Source organism: Onychostruthus taczanowskii, unplaced genomic scaffold (assembly GCF_017590055.1).
Source record: "Onychostruthus taczanowskii isolate IOZ18803 unplaced genomic scaffold, ASM1759005v1 scaffold21, whole genome shotgun sequence".
NCBI classification, from domain to species: Eukaryota; Metazoa; Chordata; class Aves; order Passeriformes; family Passeridae; genus Onychostruthus; species Onychostruthus taczanowskii.
In genome coordinates, this window is record NW_024499351.1 from 8,127,347 (window position 1) to 8,144,531 (window position 17,185).

Genomic DNA, 17,185 nt, shown 5'->3' on the forward strand with positions numbered 1-17,185 from the left:
ATTTGTCAAATAATACAGCACAAGCCATACGCCATTCTGTCAAACATTCTGCCAAAATGGCAGGTGAGGAGACAATGTGGAAGCAATGTGATGAAAATGTCCAAGTCAGTCAGTATCAGAGAATGACCAGTTCTTTATTTTGTCCTGTCTTCCTTTTAACCACAGGTCATGTCTTTCTAGAGGCTGAATGTGCCATTTTATCTAATGCTACATAATACAGTGTAAGTCTGATCAGTTTCATCTCAACACTTCAAATATTGTATTTTAAATACCAATATCTCTTCACTAGCTAACAAATACTGTTAGGAACAAAACTCAGAACTTCTGTTTCCTGCAGGAGGAAATGAACCCCCCACCAACATCATGGTCTACTCCAATTCATTAATCAAGATATAATTAATTAAATTTTTATCATTTCTCAGAATGGAGAAAACAATCTCTAACAATGGTCTACTGAGCTGTAGTCATTAATCTTAGATCATAGGCCATGAAGAAATGACCTGAAAAGGTACTTTAATTAACACCAAGTATTTGTTACAAGTGATAATCATGATCATTTTAGTGTATGCCAAGCAGAAGATAAGACTGATGAATCTCTTGTGGTTAGAGTATTGATTTGCAATTTATATGAGAGAAAGATATTTAAAGAGAAGGGAAAAGGTATTGAACATTCAGATCAGTGTCTTACAGGTTTCTGAGGGCTTTGCTTTTCTTTTGAAGAACATGTTTCTCATGTGAGTCATCATCAGGTACCCCACAAAATATAAAAATATTCAGCTTTATGGTATGGCAGCCATATTTGTATACACTATGTTGACTTTCTTCTAGTCACTCAGTATAAATACTTACAAAGTCCTATATCTAAACATTTGAGCTCTTGTTTTCAGCCCTTTTATAATTTTGTAGAACCAATTTTCAAAATATTAGCATTTGTGAAAATCAAACTCAGAGTTCCTGTTCAACAGTGGGTATCCAAGGTGAGTGGATAAAAAACTTTAAAACCTGTGCCTCGTGAAAACACTTGTACCCTGTATGCCTTCAGAAGTGTCACACAGCAAGGTGCTAAGATAAATGAAAGAAATACTACAATTTGGCAGGTGACAATTCCCAGATTTTTCAAAAGATCTGGGCTCTAAAGCTACAGATCTAAATATAATCTAAATTACCATAAAAGATGCTCCAGTCTCAACTTCCTGCAATGCTTGAGCTTTGCCTTCTCCAAAACAGAGAGACCTTCTGCATTTGAGCTATTGCAGTTTATTGTTATTAAAATAAACAAACAAACAAAAAAAAAACTTTCCCTGCACCAAGAACCTCTTTTCCTTGAATTTTAAGAGGTATCGAATTACTTTTTCTGCCAATTTTCTATCTCTTTAGCCAACTGAAATGATTTTCCTTCCATGGTGTCATGTTTTAAAGAGCACCTTTGGAGAAAATAAGTTTCCTTTCAACATACGAAGGAACAGCAAAAAACCCTGCATTTAATCATCTAAGAAAAACACAGAAGACACTAGTAATGAATGAGCTGCACAAGAGATTCTCTCCACAGCTGTTCCTAGAGTACACCAAATAAAGTTCTCGTGGATTCTCTCCACAGCTGTTGCTAGAGTACACCAAATAAAGTTTTCATGGATTGGAAGTACTGTTTTGCAGTGACAAGCTTCCACAAAGCTGGTCTGGTGCAGAGAAGCTGGGAAGCATACAGCCAGCTTTACTTCTGTTACTTCTGGACTGCTTCATTTCTCAAAAAAACCAAAGGAATTATATGGATAAGAAAGTTTTACTCTGTGGAAGGGGAAAAAAGGGGAAAAAAAAAAAGCTGAAAGCCTGAAAATTGGCATTTTAACAACTATTCTAAGAATATTTAAATTATTCCATCAAGCTCTTTTGTTTTGACTGGTGTTTCAAAAAATTATATTTGATAGTTCACATTTTACTAATGTCATCAGTGTAATGTACAAAGTGTATGTGAATTATCTGATGGGCCTAATGTACTGAGCAGAGGGAGTAAATCCAGCTGTTTCTGGGGACATATCTTAATGGGCCTTACATGGCAAAACAAGGCAATGAAATTAAGGATTTATGCTTCCTCTGTTTGGTAATAGGGTTAAGAAACTTGTGGAATTTCGCAGCACTTGAACATCAGGCAATGTCATGTATTTTTGCTCACCTGTGAAATTCCAGGGGCATTAAAATATGTTTGTCTTATCAGCTCCTGGTTTGGATTTCAATAAGAGCCCTGAGACCTCCAAGTCCTTAGCACTGCAGAAAACAAAACAACTTTTATCCAGGCATCCAAATTTTTGTCCAACAGCCAACATTTCAGTTTGAAATTTTTACCCCTCATTCATGGACCCATTTGGGATCTGATATTTTCAACACATTTGCTGTGTTCCAAATAGATGAGTTCCATCAGGAACATAGAAGAGCAGATAGAGCAATAGATGGCACCTCCTTACAGGAAAGCAAGGATGGAATGCGATGCATGCTTTCCTCCTATTTCTGGAATAATAGGAGGAAATCAGATCTGCCAAAGGAAAGGGTCAGGCAGAGAAAAAAGCTTGACTCTTTTGGCTGCATAAGGATAGCTGTTAGCAGGCAGAAAATGGTCAAAGAAGGACCTGAATGCCTATAGCTTGTTCTAAGTCAATGCTCTCTTTACAAGAAGTCTCAGGAAGCCGCCACTATTATGGTCCCGTGGAACCGTCCATGGCATGTTGTACTTGTGTACAGCTTCACTGCTGCAGTATACTTTGAATAGCTTTCCACTGTAGTGTTCTTTCAAATAGCTTATCTGCAGCTTATGAACTTCTCCCAGGTTGGAGAAACTGCCAAAGGAGATGAGAGATGTCTGAGTCTGTTCTTGTTTTAGGCTTACATTCTACAAGGGCAGTCCATTTCCTCCACTATTCTTGGAAGAACAGAAGACAAATATCCATACATTCTCCTCCAAGGCTGTTTTCCCACCTGTGATGTCAGCTGACTTGCTCTAGATTGAATCTTTTGAGAACCAAAAATTAAACTAAGTGGGTGAAACGAGGCAAGATCAGAAGCTCATGCCCTAAGCTTACACATCAGGGCAGATTCTGTTTTTGGTTTTTGACAGTCTGTGGAGATGGTTTAAGTGCATGAGGAGAGCTGCAGCAGCAATTTCAGGAAGAGCTCACCAGAGCTGTATTTTTCTACTAAATCCAGAATCAAAGCACAGAAGAAATATTCTGAGGCTGAAAAGGAGTATTTGGCAGGGAGGGAAAAGTGGGGAGCTCAGTTTGCAATTGCACAGATTCAAAATACTCCATCTATTCTGCAAACAAGCAGCAAGGGTGTCACTGATGAACATCTGAGGTATAAATCACCACACTAATATATGTGCCTACTGATTAAATTTATGAGATTCATTACTAAGATGCAACTCATTCCAGGGAAAAAGTTGATTGTTCACCATGTTTGCAATGTAGTGACAAAGCCTCCTGGATTGGAAATATCATAATTATAAAATGTGCATGCACACATTTAGAACTAATGATATAAGAAAGCATATCATATTTTACCACACTTACACCATATTTTAGAGAAAACTTTAGACTCCTCATCTTCCACCTTAGAGCTGAGAACTGCATACTAGATAAGACCTTTTCTGTAGTAAGATTACAGACATTTTCTTGCTGAAATGTGTGAAACACCTCTTGTGCTTTAATTAAGCAGACACTTTTTCAAAAACATTTTTCATCCTCCAGCAAACATCATGCATTCATAAGGTCCTGGAAACCTCCTTGTTCTGAAACAAATCTTCAACCATCACAAATCCTCAGCATCAGTTTCTTCATATATTTTTGAACTGCTCTGACTGTGAGATGTTTTAGCAATGTGGCAACACTTGGGGGAGTGACACTGCAGCCTCATGAAGAGTGATATCTGGAAAAAGCTTATGGCAATTCCAATGTCAGCAGCATCAGCACCAATTCCTGTATGTAACTCAGAGCTGTGCTTGCCTTTTCTTTCCATGCATATAGGGTAATCCTCAGAGAAATGTACAGCATTACCAAAAATGTCACTGCCTTGTGTCAGTTTAAGCAGCCAAGTCAATGTGGTCTGTGCATGGGCTTGATGATTATATCTTACATTTTCCATTTAGTTACTGAAGTCGTGCTTACTAGGGAGAAAAAATGCTATGGATTATTAGGTTCCAGTATGTGAAAACCATGTAAAAGCCATGATTGATGACATGGCTCTGAGGAATAAGCCTCAATGACATCTGCAGCAGAGCTATGAGGTTACTAATAACCACAACCTGTGAATTGAGAAAGAAGCCCTTAAAAATGACTGCTGACAAACACAATGAAAGAGATTTATGGATTGCCTACATCAAGAGTGCCCAATCCTTGTGAAGTGGATGGCTTGTCTCATTCATTATGCTACTGTGACATGAAAATGATATTCTGCTCTTTCTTTTTTTTTTTTTTTTTTTCATTTCCACTCAGTGAATATCAGAGACTCCCTTCCAGGGAAAATAAACATGACTTATGTAGCCACCGAACTTTCAGTGATTTTAGCCCTTCATTCCCTTAATGGTTGAGGAAAACAGGATGTCTTTAGATCCAAACAAAAGGGGTATCACCTTATCAACAGTAGATTTTAACAAGTCTATTATATGGCTGTAAAGTCAAAGCCACTTTTGAATCCAAATATCTACATTTTCACTGCCTTTATTCCTGAAAAGTGCTTATACTAAATCATTGAAAGTTGATGTCTCTAGTGTTAAATATACTCAAACATTGCTAAGTTCACAGTGGTCAGAGTCCTTTCCCAAGTGTGTTGTTATAAAATACAGTCAGGAAGAATCTAGAAGACTCTTAGCCACACACAGACAAGGACCAAGGGTTGTTTCTGTATCACATGGTAAAAATATATATATTAAAGATAGAAACGAGACAGTGGGTCAAATAGTTAAAGATGAAGAAGCCTTGTTCACAGGCAAAGGTTATTCTCAGAACTACTTGTAACCTGTACTGTCAGTGAACACTAGCTCTGACACTGTGATCTCCTGTTTTAGTCTGGTGCAAAACCATGCAGCTGTGAAAGCTGAGTTTGAAACAGATATTATTCTTACACCACTCAAGGTTTCTCTGAGAGTGTGTCCTGTTATCCACAGAAGAAAAAAGGAATATAATGTCTGAATCTCCATATACAGCAACTTCTGAGATCCACAATTGACACTAAATGAAAAGGACCTTGTGCTTTTTGAAGGATTTTTGTGTCTTAAGGTCTTGGACCGAGACAGAAGCTGTATGGAGGGAACAACAGGTAATGCAAAACTGCTGTGGTGCTAATTTATGTCAAACCAGCAACCTCAAAACTACAGACTGCTCCTGGGTCAAAGGAGTTGTCGAGGCACTCTTTTTAGTCTCTGTTAATATGGGGTTCTGTCAGGTCAATCAAGCTCTCTATCTACTTGGGGATTTTACACTGCCACCCATTTGTGTAGTGGGATGACCCTGCACTGCTCCACAGCACACTGTGTTACACTGCTGAAGGGTTTTACAGTTCCAGTGAGACAGGAAGAGAGCACGGCATGTAGAGCCATGTAGAGCCCATGTGCTGGGACAAAATATGAGAAGGAAACACCTTGATATACATCTCTAATCTACATAACTTTACATAGATTATGTCTACAAGTACTGGTATCGCTTCCATACTTTTTCCAAAAGGTATAAAATGAACAGGCAAGCAGCTGGATGATGATGGACTGCATTGTGGAAATATAATTCTAACATATAAACATGAGAATTTTCCCTCTAAAGAGAACATTTGGGAGTAAGACATACAGCCTAATTAGTTCTTAATCATCATCAAATAGATATCAAAGGGTTACAGAGAAAATCAAATACTTATCGAACCTAGTTATAGAAAAAGAAATATTAGGCTGCAAATAAGTCATAAAAGAATTAAATAATTTAATTCCAACACATGTCCTAATGAGAAAGATTGTGTATGGGAAATGTGACAAAAGGTATAAAATGAACAGGCAAGCAGCTGGATGATGATGGACTGCATTGTGGAAATATAAGGAAATTATTGTATCTTGTGGATCATGTGGAAAGATGAGGAAATTGCTGTATGTGGTGTGTCATGTGAAAACACAAGTTCCACCCTAGGCTTCATTATCAGAGCCTTCTTGTTGATATAAGCTGCTTTTGCGAAGGAATTCTCCAAGGATCGAGGTCACACAACATCCCTGGCAGCATGTTCCTGTCCTTGGTTGACCTCAGGATGAAAAAGCTTACCTCTTTGAACTTCTGTTTCAACTTTACATGCATTATCCTTTGTCCTCTCACCAGGCGCCTCTGTGAACAACCTGGCACCAGCATACCCTACTGGTAGAGACTGGGAGGCTGCTGTCCCCACTAAAATCTTCTCCAGGGTACCTGAACCCATATTACCTCTCAGGGCAAGCAATCTGTACCCCACCATCTTGGTGGGCCTCTGCAGAGCACACTCCAGTTTGCCCATGTCTCCCCTGCACAAGGGGGCCCCTCAGGGGTCTCACATCCCTCGCCCTGCTGGGTGCACTCCTCCTGGCACATCTCAGTGTGTGCTTGTCTGCCTCTGCTGCAGGTAGGTGCTTTGCCCACAGGGTTTTCTGGAGCACACTGCCAAGATGGATATCCACACTAACTCCAAACCAGCCTGCTCTGCTGAAAAGAAGAGCACCATTTGGACTCAATTTCCTTGCCAAGGAAGTTTCTAGGAAGTAGGAGAAATTAACCTGATCTTCATGCTGTTGCAATCAGATGATTTCTGATACCTGCAATAACCTGCTTAGAGATAGTTGGACAATACAGCATGGCACAAGTGGTACTGTGATCATCTCCTTTCACAAGGATAGGGAACAAGATGTGGCTGTTATAGCTGTAGCTGTGACAGTCTGAAGACACTTAACAGTAGGCTTAGAACAGCTATCTTTGTGTTATAAATGTGAAAATTCTAGAAGTCAAACTTTATCACCTACTCAGCTTATTGAATACCTGTGCTCCCAGCAACAGTGACCTTGAACCAACTCAGAGCTTTTATTTTCCCTAATGCAAGGACACCCTCACACCCAATATATAGTACTCAGCACCAAATACATCCTAGACAGGGGCAGTTGTAAATGTTGGCTGCTTCCTGCTACCATAACTGTGAGTTACAATCTTCTGATAGTAGTTACTGTCTCTTTGTCCTCACTAAATATTTCATTTAGCCTGAATTATAAATGTCTCTTTTTTTCCCTCAAAAATATATGCAAAATCCTATAAGGGCTGTAAAGTAAAAACTGTGCATGTGTCATGCTGAAATGCAAAATGAGAAGCCAGACAGTCAATTGTGTAAGTAAGGCTACTTTAATAAAGTAAATATTACAATAATGAAAAATAGTTCCTTATAAAGTCAGCTTCAGAGTGGGTAGGGAGGAGGACAAGGGAAAGAAGAGTATATGCTACAGAGGTATGAAACAGTTAAATGAACCAGAAAGACTATCTTGCCACTAAATATGCAGAGCAGATTCTCAAACACCTTTCTGAGATATATTTCATTTTATTTGAAAGAATATATGAGACACTGCCTGTGTTGTTATCTGAAAGGCATATTCATTAGTATGGTACATTAATGTTAAGTAATTTAGTCTATGTTTGCTTGGAGACAGGGCAATTTTGAATTTAGCTGTGTAAAATCAGCCAGGTCTTATGGAGCCCCTCTTTGAAGTTTCTGAAAAAAATTTAACTGTTCACATACCTGGAAAATTCTCAGCCTGTGCCAGAGAAGTCAGTTTGTGCTGATAGCCTCCTTCTCAACATGTCTACTGGTACATAGTTAGGTGAAAATTACAAGTCACAAAGATTCTTTCCTGGAAATATCTTGTGACCATTTTTGCAGAGGTTTAGAGCCCTTCAGAGCTGAATACTGTCTCCAGGCCCCCATCTGCAATTACTGCAGAGTTCTATTCCTAAACCTAGATAAACCGTGCAATCACAGGGAAAAAAAAAATATAATTTTTTTCTCTCTTGTGCTTATCTGCCTTATACAGCACATTACAAATTTTCCAAACTTTATTTATTGTATAATTAATAAAGAAGCAAATAATTGAATGAATAAGTTAAAATGTGCCCTTGTTTTGTGGGAAAACTAGAACAGTAAAATGCTACAGCACTAAATCTCTTCCATACATAGCGACTCTGGTGGAGTCTCATCTCTTACCCTCTGCCTAGGATGGCCCCTTCCTGTTCCTTTAGACCTTGCCTTTGGCACCAGGAATTGATGCTAAATAGTTAGTGCAGCAGATGTGAAGAATACTATTTTTCTGAAAGATTCAAAGGTGCCTTTCTTTTCTTTGGAATCCTGTCAAAATTGTTTTGGCCAACTTCAGAGGTTTTCCACCCAGCTCTATATAAATTTGAGTCTGATAATTTTTCAGCAAATAAAATAGTCATTAATCATCTCACTGGGTCACTTAGGACAGCAAGGTCTAAGACAATGAGCAACAAGTCACCCAGGCTGCTGCTACATGAGTACAATGGGGAGTTGGATACAGCTGCACAGGCCTCCTACTCTTTCTGACTCTGCCTTGTGCAATACACAAATAAGGATGGAATCTTGAAAAGTGGAATGGCGGGCAGAACTCATCTCTTTTTGATCATACTTTGAGTTAACAAATTCTGAGTGGCCACATAATCATAAGCAGGGGAGAGCAAACTGGGTGATATGTGGCATATAGAACCAGCCCAGGATCAGAAGGGAAGTCTCCTGGAAATCAGAGCCATATGACAGTTAATAAAAATGTCACTCAGGGTTTCAGGCCAGAGCTATCCCAGTGATGCCTACAGCCCAAAGTAAGTCTCTCAGCCATATCCCACTTTCTGGGGAGAGATTAGCCATCCCAAGTGCTTGGCCAAACAGATTGTCTTCCCTGGGTATATTTTGAGATCTTGCACATACTGTTTCATGGGAAATCTACAGCCATTAAATCTGTACATCCTGGACACTGGAGGATGCTGATGAGGGTCTGCATAGAAAGTGCAAGGAAAGAGAAGACAATGATGGCCACTCCTGACTGGCTCAACCAAGCATAGCACCAACCACCCCATTTCAGGGAATAAAGGAAAACCATAAATACCTTTCCTTGTTTTTGTGCTCAACAGTTCATCAACTAGAGAACATGTTCTCAGGAGTTGGCATAAATCAGGGCTTTAATGCTGCACTTTCTGTGCACTAACCGACACACCTCCTGATGAGGTTATTAATTCCCAAAAGCTTGGTATCCAATCTCTCACCAGCCTTGCCCTCCCTTGTCTGGGTTTCAACTGAGACCCATTAATAAAAGGGTGTACTGAAGTCAATTCCACTTCATGTCTCAGAATGGACAGGTTTGTTCTCTGCAAAGACAGTCTCCAGCATTCACCAACCACTCAATATGCTCCTCTTCCTCTCTTACTCACTTACACACACTGGGTGACATACATGGCTCCTTTCCCAACAGTCTGAAGGTTGTGGATTATTGATCTGGCTCTGGCTGAGGCTTGTAATCCACTTTTCCAACAACATTTGTATTATCTCTGTGTCAGTGTGCACATTTTTTAGCAAACTCAAACTTATCATGGCAAGTCTTGTCCCTAAATATAATAGAGTCCTTTCTCACAAAAATTCCCTCAAGAAATTCTCTGATTCCCTTTCCTCATCAGCTCTCTGGCTCATTGCTTGACCCACAGTTTACTGTAGAAAGCATCATAGATCATCCCAGCTCTGAAACTATAAATATAATATATATGTAAATATATATATATATATCATAGTGTACATAAATATATAAACACCCCAGTAATCAAATTAAGGAAGACTGACAATGGTTGAATTCTTGTCAAGTCCTTCTTAATGGACACTTTATACATATTGGCCTCCTTCAACTACATATCAGCAACTCCTCCTGGGTTGCTTTTCATGAAAATATGGGGTCATAGCTTAACTAACAATTAAAAAAGATTCATCATAGTTATCCCTTTCACCAATCAAGGAGTATATTTGTCATGCTGGTCACATTATTTTGACTGTGATGAGGAGTGGGGGAAGACTAGTCTTGAACACCATTTTTCCCAAAAAGACATGAAGCCTGTGTAAATGTTACCTTTGGTTTTATATATTTTATAATTGCTTAAACATGGTTCAAAGAGGAAAGGAAAGAAAGGACTTTTTCCTGTTTTCTTACTGTCTTTTCAACCCAAAGTTTGAAACAGTTTTGTTGTGTGGTACCCCTTGAGCCCAAGCACTCTGGCTAGCACAGCAGAACACTATTAAGATGCTCCATTTTTAAAGTGATTTATCAGCTGTGCTGTGGTGTAGCAGTGAACAGGGGATCTACCACTAGAAGTAGCACATTTCTTGAATGCCTCAAGGACCAAAAAGTGTCCAATCCCCATGAAGGTTGGCCAGATTTGTTTCATTAGAAATTATTTCACTCTGCTGTGGTCTGTCATCAGGGAATGGCTTCCACAGCAACAACAAGCAGCACATACCTAGTGAAGAAGGGATGAATGATCTTCTGTATTATCATTCACGTTATCATTGTCATAGAGAAGACACATTTTTCTCCATTAACAGTGCTGTAACTTGCGAAACATCCAGGGCTACATTTTGATCCCTTTTCTCTGTTGATAAAATGCAAACCATTTTTCTTTCCTGTGTATGCACCCATAGCTATTTATTACTGCTTCCTGTGCCCATCAGCAACAAAATTCTTCCTGTTTCATCAGTAAGAAAGTCTAAAACAATTTATAGAGCATAACTTCCTCTATGAGAAATGTGACTTATATGGCCAGTAGAGCCTTTAGCTACTTGCTGAATTTTTTTCCCAACCAGTCTCTGAGATAGTTATCTACACTTTCATTACCCCAAGATGACATTAATGCCATTCAGTGCTGACTGGTCTGCCTGATAAAGCTAAGCATAAACCCAGGTTGATGCAGAATGTGACTGACAGTTTTCATAAGAAAAGCAAAAGCCAGGAGCACATATCACCTCCCTAGAAAGAACTGCATTTGGCTGCCAGTTAAATATATGAATTTTAAAATCATTGCATTTGATATCCTGTATTAAATTTTACATTATCTCATTATAGTCTATATCACTTTCTCCTCATGTCCCTGAATGTCTTTGACAGTCATCTGTCAAATCACAGGAGCTGATGTCCATTTGCAGAGTAAAACCTTGTACATTGGCAATGAGTAGGAAGCAACATTTCCAGGGAAAGCACCTTCATAAGGAAGTGGAGGAAGAAGGTTAGGACAGAGAACCAGGATCTTGCTTTAAATCTGGGATGCAGGGTAGTGTCTAAGAGCTGTTGTCCCACAACACACCTTGCCTCTTAAGATGCAGAATTCTGAAGCAAAAAAATGCTTTTTCATGTTGTACAGCATGTGGCAAACACAAGTTCAAGCAGTGGATTTATTTGGGAGATAAGAATATGGAAGACTGAATATAATACTAATAAAGTCACCACAGGAGCTGGTGGCTTATTTTAATTACTTCAATTCTCTCAACTTTAATTTGTACCTACTTATTTTTACTATAGCTGTGCCACAGATTTGTGTATTGACAGACTCAGTCACATCCTAGTCATTGTCATGAAAATTGAGGCTTCAGAGGCTAGGTACAGCTCGGACTTTTGACACCAAATTTGGCTGAGATATTTCCAGTGAATGTGCAACTAACTCATTCTGAAGCCAGGTTATGACCCAAATCAGGAACAACTGCTGGCCAGGACACCTGAAAAAGGCAGGATTTTCTGAAACAAGAGGAAAGCTGTTCAATGGTAAAAATGTTTTGCTTCAAAATTGTCATAACCTTTTGACATTTTTAAATGTAAAATAGCGATCTCTTGAAATATCATTGCTGCTCTCTTGACATACAGTTTTTGGGAAAAAAGTTTAGAAATATCAAAAATTATTCAAAACAAAATAAAATATTTTCTTTTCAATTCCAAATGAATTATTTGAATCATTTTTATTATTTTATTTGCTTAAATTTCTGATAATCCTAAATGCCTTGCCTTATTCTCTTACCCTCTTCTTCAGAGTCAGCAAATTTGTCATCAAGTTAATTTCTCGTCCAGCTCAACCTGACACCATAAAGACATTCAAGGTAATAGAATACTGGCCTAAACTTTTGGTGATAATAAAAGTGAAATGACAATGAAATGCTGGCATTTATCTCCAGTTTGTCACAGGAGATGAAGGGTCATTCACTCAGAACCACTCTTATAAGCTGTCTGCCAATTCAAGCTATTGTATTGTATGGTCTGTACCCCTCCCCCATACAATTTGTTCACTTAATTTGAAATCCTGTGATCCTTTGCAATTTCATTTCTGCTTTCAATTACTTGACTTGTTCATTTTCCTGAGCAGCCGCCTGAAATTATACACAGTCTGCCTATATATATCTAAAACTTTTTTTTTGCTTTTACGTTCTTTTTTCTTTCTATGCATTTTTTGCTCTTGTTTCATCCGAATGTCTTTGTTTCCTCCCAGTGTTTCCTTACTCCTAACCTGTTCTCATCTGGTTGTCTATTTATGTACCACTTGTGTGTTTGGCTTCACGATTCCCTGAACTGTCTTTCTTTCAAACAAACAAACAAAAAAAAAAGGGTAAAAAAAGAGAAAGATAAAAAAAGGGGAAGGGGAAGGGGAAGGGGAAGGGGAAAGGGAAGGGGAAGGGAAGGGAAGAAAAGAGAAAGATAAAAAAAGGGGAAGGGGAAGGGGAAGGGAAGGGAAGGGAAGGGAAGGGAAGGGAAGGGAAGGGAAGGGACATTTGCTGGTCTTGGGCCCTGTTCCCTTTAATGGCAGATAGTTCTCTTATCTTCTTTGCACCATCTGTTGCTTCCTATTTCCAAGCAAAATTGTAGTACACTGGCTGCATCATCATGAACAGATCACTGAAGACATCTGCTCAGTGAGCAGAGGAGGTCCGAAGAGCAAATGAGACATGAGACTGCAGTGGGGAGGGACTACAGAATAACATTGTTTTGATTTCTGGATGTGCTGAGAATTTTTTGATCACACTGGACCTATCAATGCAGAGAAGAGCTTTGGAAACCAGACAACTGCTGGAAGACTCTCCAGGAGACTAAGGGGTCCAGATGCACCCAGGCCTGTGTGGGCTGAGACAGGATGCAGGCAGCCCCAGGAGGTAAAAGAGGTCCCACCTCATGTATCCTGTCTCTGTGTGTGCAGGCTGTGCACAGTCTGCTTCAGGTGGCTATTTTGGCAGCTGACACCATTATAAGCAAAGCAATGACAGAGAAATATCCATAACAGGATAAGGAAAAAAGTTATTTTTCCTGAAGAGTCTGAGAGGACACTGCTTGGCCAGGGGGAAGAAATTGGCCAAGTTGCTGCCCTTGGCATTCCTTCTGGATAAATCTCAGCTCCAAATTGAGGTCTCCCACCATCATGACTGTTATCTTTTTTCCATAATGGGACTACATATATTTTGTCTTCCTAGAAACAGTTTAGCAGCCACTCATAGCTCAGTCATCTTCCAGGTTCAGTTCTCACATACTCCAGTTCTTCTGCCTTCCTGCCTGGACTCTGGAAGCTTTCAATTCCTGCTGTCAGCACATTTCAAGATGGGCTAACATGAAATGAGACAAACTTCTCTTAGGATTTAATTCACCTGGCTGGCATGTGCCAAGGGAGGCATGTCATGTTTACATATCGCTTTTTATTATAAAGTATTACCTGTCATGTGAGATAGTCATAAGTCACCTCCTAGTTTAAAAAGAGACTGGAGTGAGGTAAAACCATTCTAAATTTTCCAAAACAGCATGGTGGCAATATTCCCACAAGAAAAAAGGCAAGAACCTGGACTTAGAAAGATACTGGTTTATATACCATCCAACTTAATGGAAACAGATATTCCATTGTTTAAGACAATAAGTGCAATAAGGAGATGTACTATCACCATGAAACAAGCCTTGTCAGTCATACTAAACACAAATTTGATTGCATAATTTGTTCTGTGGGAGTTTTTTTATCTTTGTAAAACTGCAGTAATTTCAATATTGCAAATATCTTTTTATATAAAATAATTTTTAAGTTTCTTATTTAAGTTGTTGGGAGGAGAATACAAGGCTTGAACCAGTGATAGCAGTGGCTCTGAAAGGAAGGTGTTGCTTTGGGTGTCGCTCTGTGCTGAGCTTCAGTCAGAAGCACACACATTCCCAAACTGCCCTGCAGACATTAAATCACTTTCTGTGATTAGCACTAACTGCCAGGTTCCTTCCTAGAGCAGACAGTGAGGTAGAGCCAAAAAGGGGCAGGCTGAGGGTTACGACTCTCAGCCAGGACAGAGCAAGCTGAGATTCTCGAGATCTCAATTAGCAGTTAATTACTGCCCGCTTGTGGCAAAATGACAGGGGCATGGCTGGAAGCAGCCTGCAAAGAGACAGCAGATACCCAACTGCAACTGCACCAGGACTCTGAAATTTGATGACACGATGATGGTTTCCCTTGCCTTCCTCCATCAGGGAAGATGTACTCAGCAAAGCTAGAAGAAAGGTGGATAGCTGGAAGACACCATGCTATACAAAACATGCTTCTGCTGCAGAGATTGAGATAGTTAAATGCTTTGTGCAGTGCCAGCACATAACAAGGTAAATACAGTCCAGCAAAATAGGGAAGCTTACAGCAAAGAATCTCCACAAAATATTATTGTGAAAATACCAATACAAAAAAGTATTTTTGTCTCTTATTTAAAATGTAAGATTGAATTCAGATCCTAAATTGAATGAGTTAATTGTGGGCCAATAGATAATCTGCTAACAAATATTGTTTCACAAATGGTGGGTTAATATTTCTTCCAGTCAGCACATAGAGATGAATGATCTATCTCTTTATATATGAATAAACCTAAAGCAATTTTATCAGCTTAATATTACACAAGTGCTTTAGGGTAGTAATACTAGCTTCTCCCTGCAAATCAGGAACTTGAAAGCTCTAAAAGCATGGCTTGTGAAATATAAAAAATTTTACAGCCTGAAATGTTTAACAGTTTTATGAAATGAGCAGCCATTGCACACTGATTTGTTGTTTTAAAACCTGCTTCATGAGATCCTGCTATTTGCAGCAGAGCAGAGTACATCAAGTACTTTTAAATTCAGAGGCTTGAAGAGGCTATAGCCTGGAAAACTCCAAGGGCAAGGGCAAGATCAGTGAAGGGAGGGGTATGGCATTATATCATTCTCAGAATATTGCATCTGTTATACATAGCTCAGCTCAGCAAGAGCAGCTTTTCTAGAGTAGTTGCTATGACTTTTCACAGAATCAGAGAATATCCTGAGTTGGAAGGGACCCACAAGGACCATCGAGTCCAACTCCTGGCATCGCACAGGACCATCCCCAAGAGTCACACCATTACCTGAGAGCATTGTCCAAACACTTCCTGAACTTTGTCAGGCTTGGCCTGACACTTCCCTGGGGAACCTCTACCAGCACTCTTTACAAGCCATGGATTAGATCTTCCTTTCTTCCTCATCTTACAATTGGGAAATTAGAGCACAAAACAATTAGCAAGCCTGTTTTCAAAGGTGTTGAGCATACCTGCTCCAGATAAAGTGAATGGGATCTCTACAAACCAGACCATAAACAGTTAAGACTGAAGTCATAGCTACCTGCTGTATTGGCAACAGGAAGAGAATCCATATCTCCTGTCCCCAAATTTTTACTTTAACCAGCAGTTCTCGCACTTGAAATGGCATTTCTTTTTATTTTCCTTGAAAAATGGAAAGATTTGGCTTGTGACACTACTTTAATAAAAGATGTGGATCCTCTTTGATCGCATGCCTAGCTCTCCATTGGCAGAAAAGGGAAATCGTCTTCCCAACAGTTCTTCAATGAGAGAGTACACATTTATTAGGGATCATTCTTAAAATCCTTAGCCAGATAACATTACATTGCGCCCCCCTTATATCTGCCTCATCTACTTTTTTTCTTGTCTGTCAGCAATTAACAGCTAAGCCAAGTGTATTTTCTCCAATTCAATTCATAGTAAAATAGTCTTTAAAAATCTACAGAGGGAGCATGCAAGGTGTTCTCGTACTACAGTGATGAGTGTAGTACAAATTAATTGGATGACTGCTTTGCAGCTATGAGGCTAGTCCTAGTCCTTACCTCTGATATGAACTCTGCTTTCTGAGAAATTTGACCAGAAGAGAGGATTTGCAAAGTCTCTGTGGCATGAGCTACCCTTGTGGAACCTCTGTGGATTTTTATGTGCTGGAACAGCAAGGGAGAGCTAGCTGCTGGAGTGTAAGGCAACAGTCAGTCACAAAGAACTGTTGTTTAGGGGAAATACAAATTAAAGAACTCTAAGTGAAAATAGTGACGAAAAATAATGGAATAGAATATCAGATAGTCAATATTCTCTAGGAATTGCTGGAGAAGGAGCCTATTCACATGACCTAGAATTTTATAATAAGACATGGTAAAATATCTGAAAATAATGAGCCATAATAATTGATCCCAGCTGTAAGGAAAATATCACTTTCTATCCTATTCCGGTCCTATTTGGCATTGGCCATGATTTGGGAGTGATAAAAAGAAGATGCAACATTAAACAGAAAGTGTTGGAGAAATTATGATCAATAGGCAAGGCAACATCCCTGGCTTCTGAATCTGAATTTGGTCTGATTGTGTTTTCAAAGCTCATTCCTGGAGAAGAGATCACATTCATGAGCCCTGAGACTGAAACTTGAGGGCTTCAGTCTGGACTTGAGGATGAAATGGATCCTATTGGGAGAGGGAAAGAATCCAGTTTGTGCCAATGAAAAAAGCTGTTGCCAGATTTCAGCTGCAAGAGAACAAGGAATGGTCATGCCAGAAAGAGGAAGGTGCAGAGCCACAGCTAATCTTTAGTGCCTATTTCTGATCTGCTAAAAGAAAGTTAAGGACTTTAGTACATACTTCACAGGATTGCACTGCTTTACGGATGAAAATCTCTGCAATAGAAGTTAAGAAATAAAGTATCAATCTTTTCATTTTCTTTCCTGTGAGGATCTAACTTTCCAGGTATAGAGACAGAAATTATAGTAATTTGGGTGCAAATGTGCCTGGAGATAATGAGATATTTTTCCTAGCAAGTACTAGCTGAAAAGAAATAAAAAATT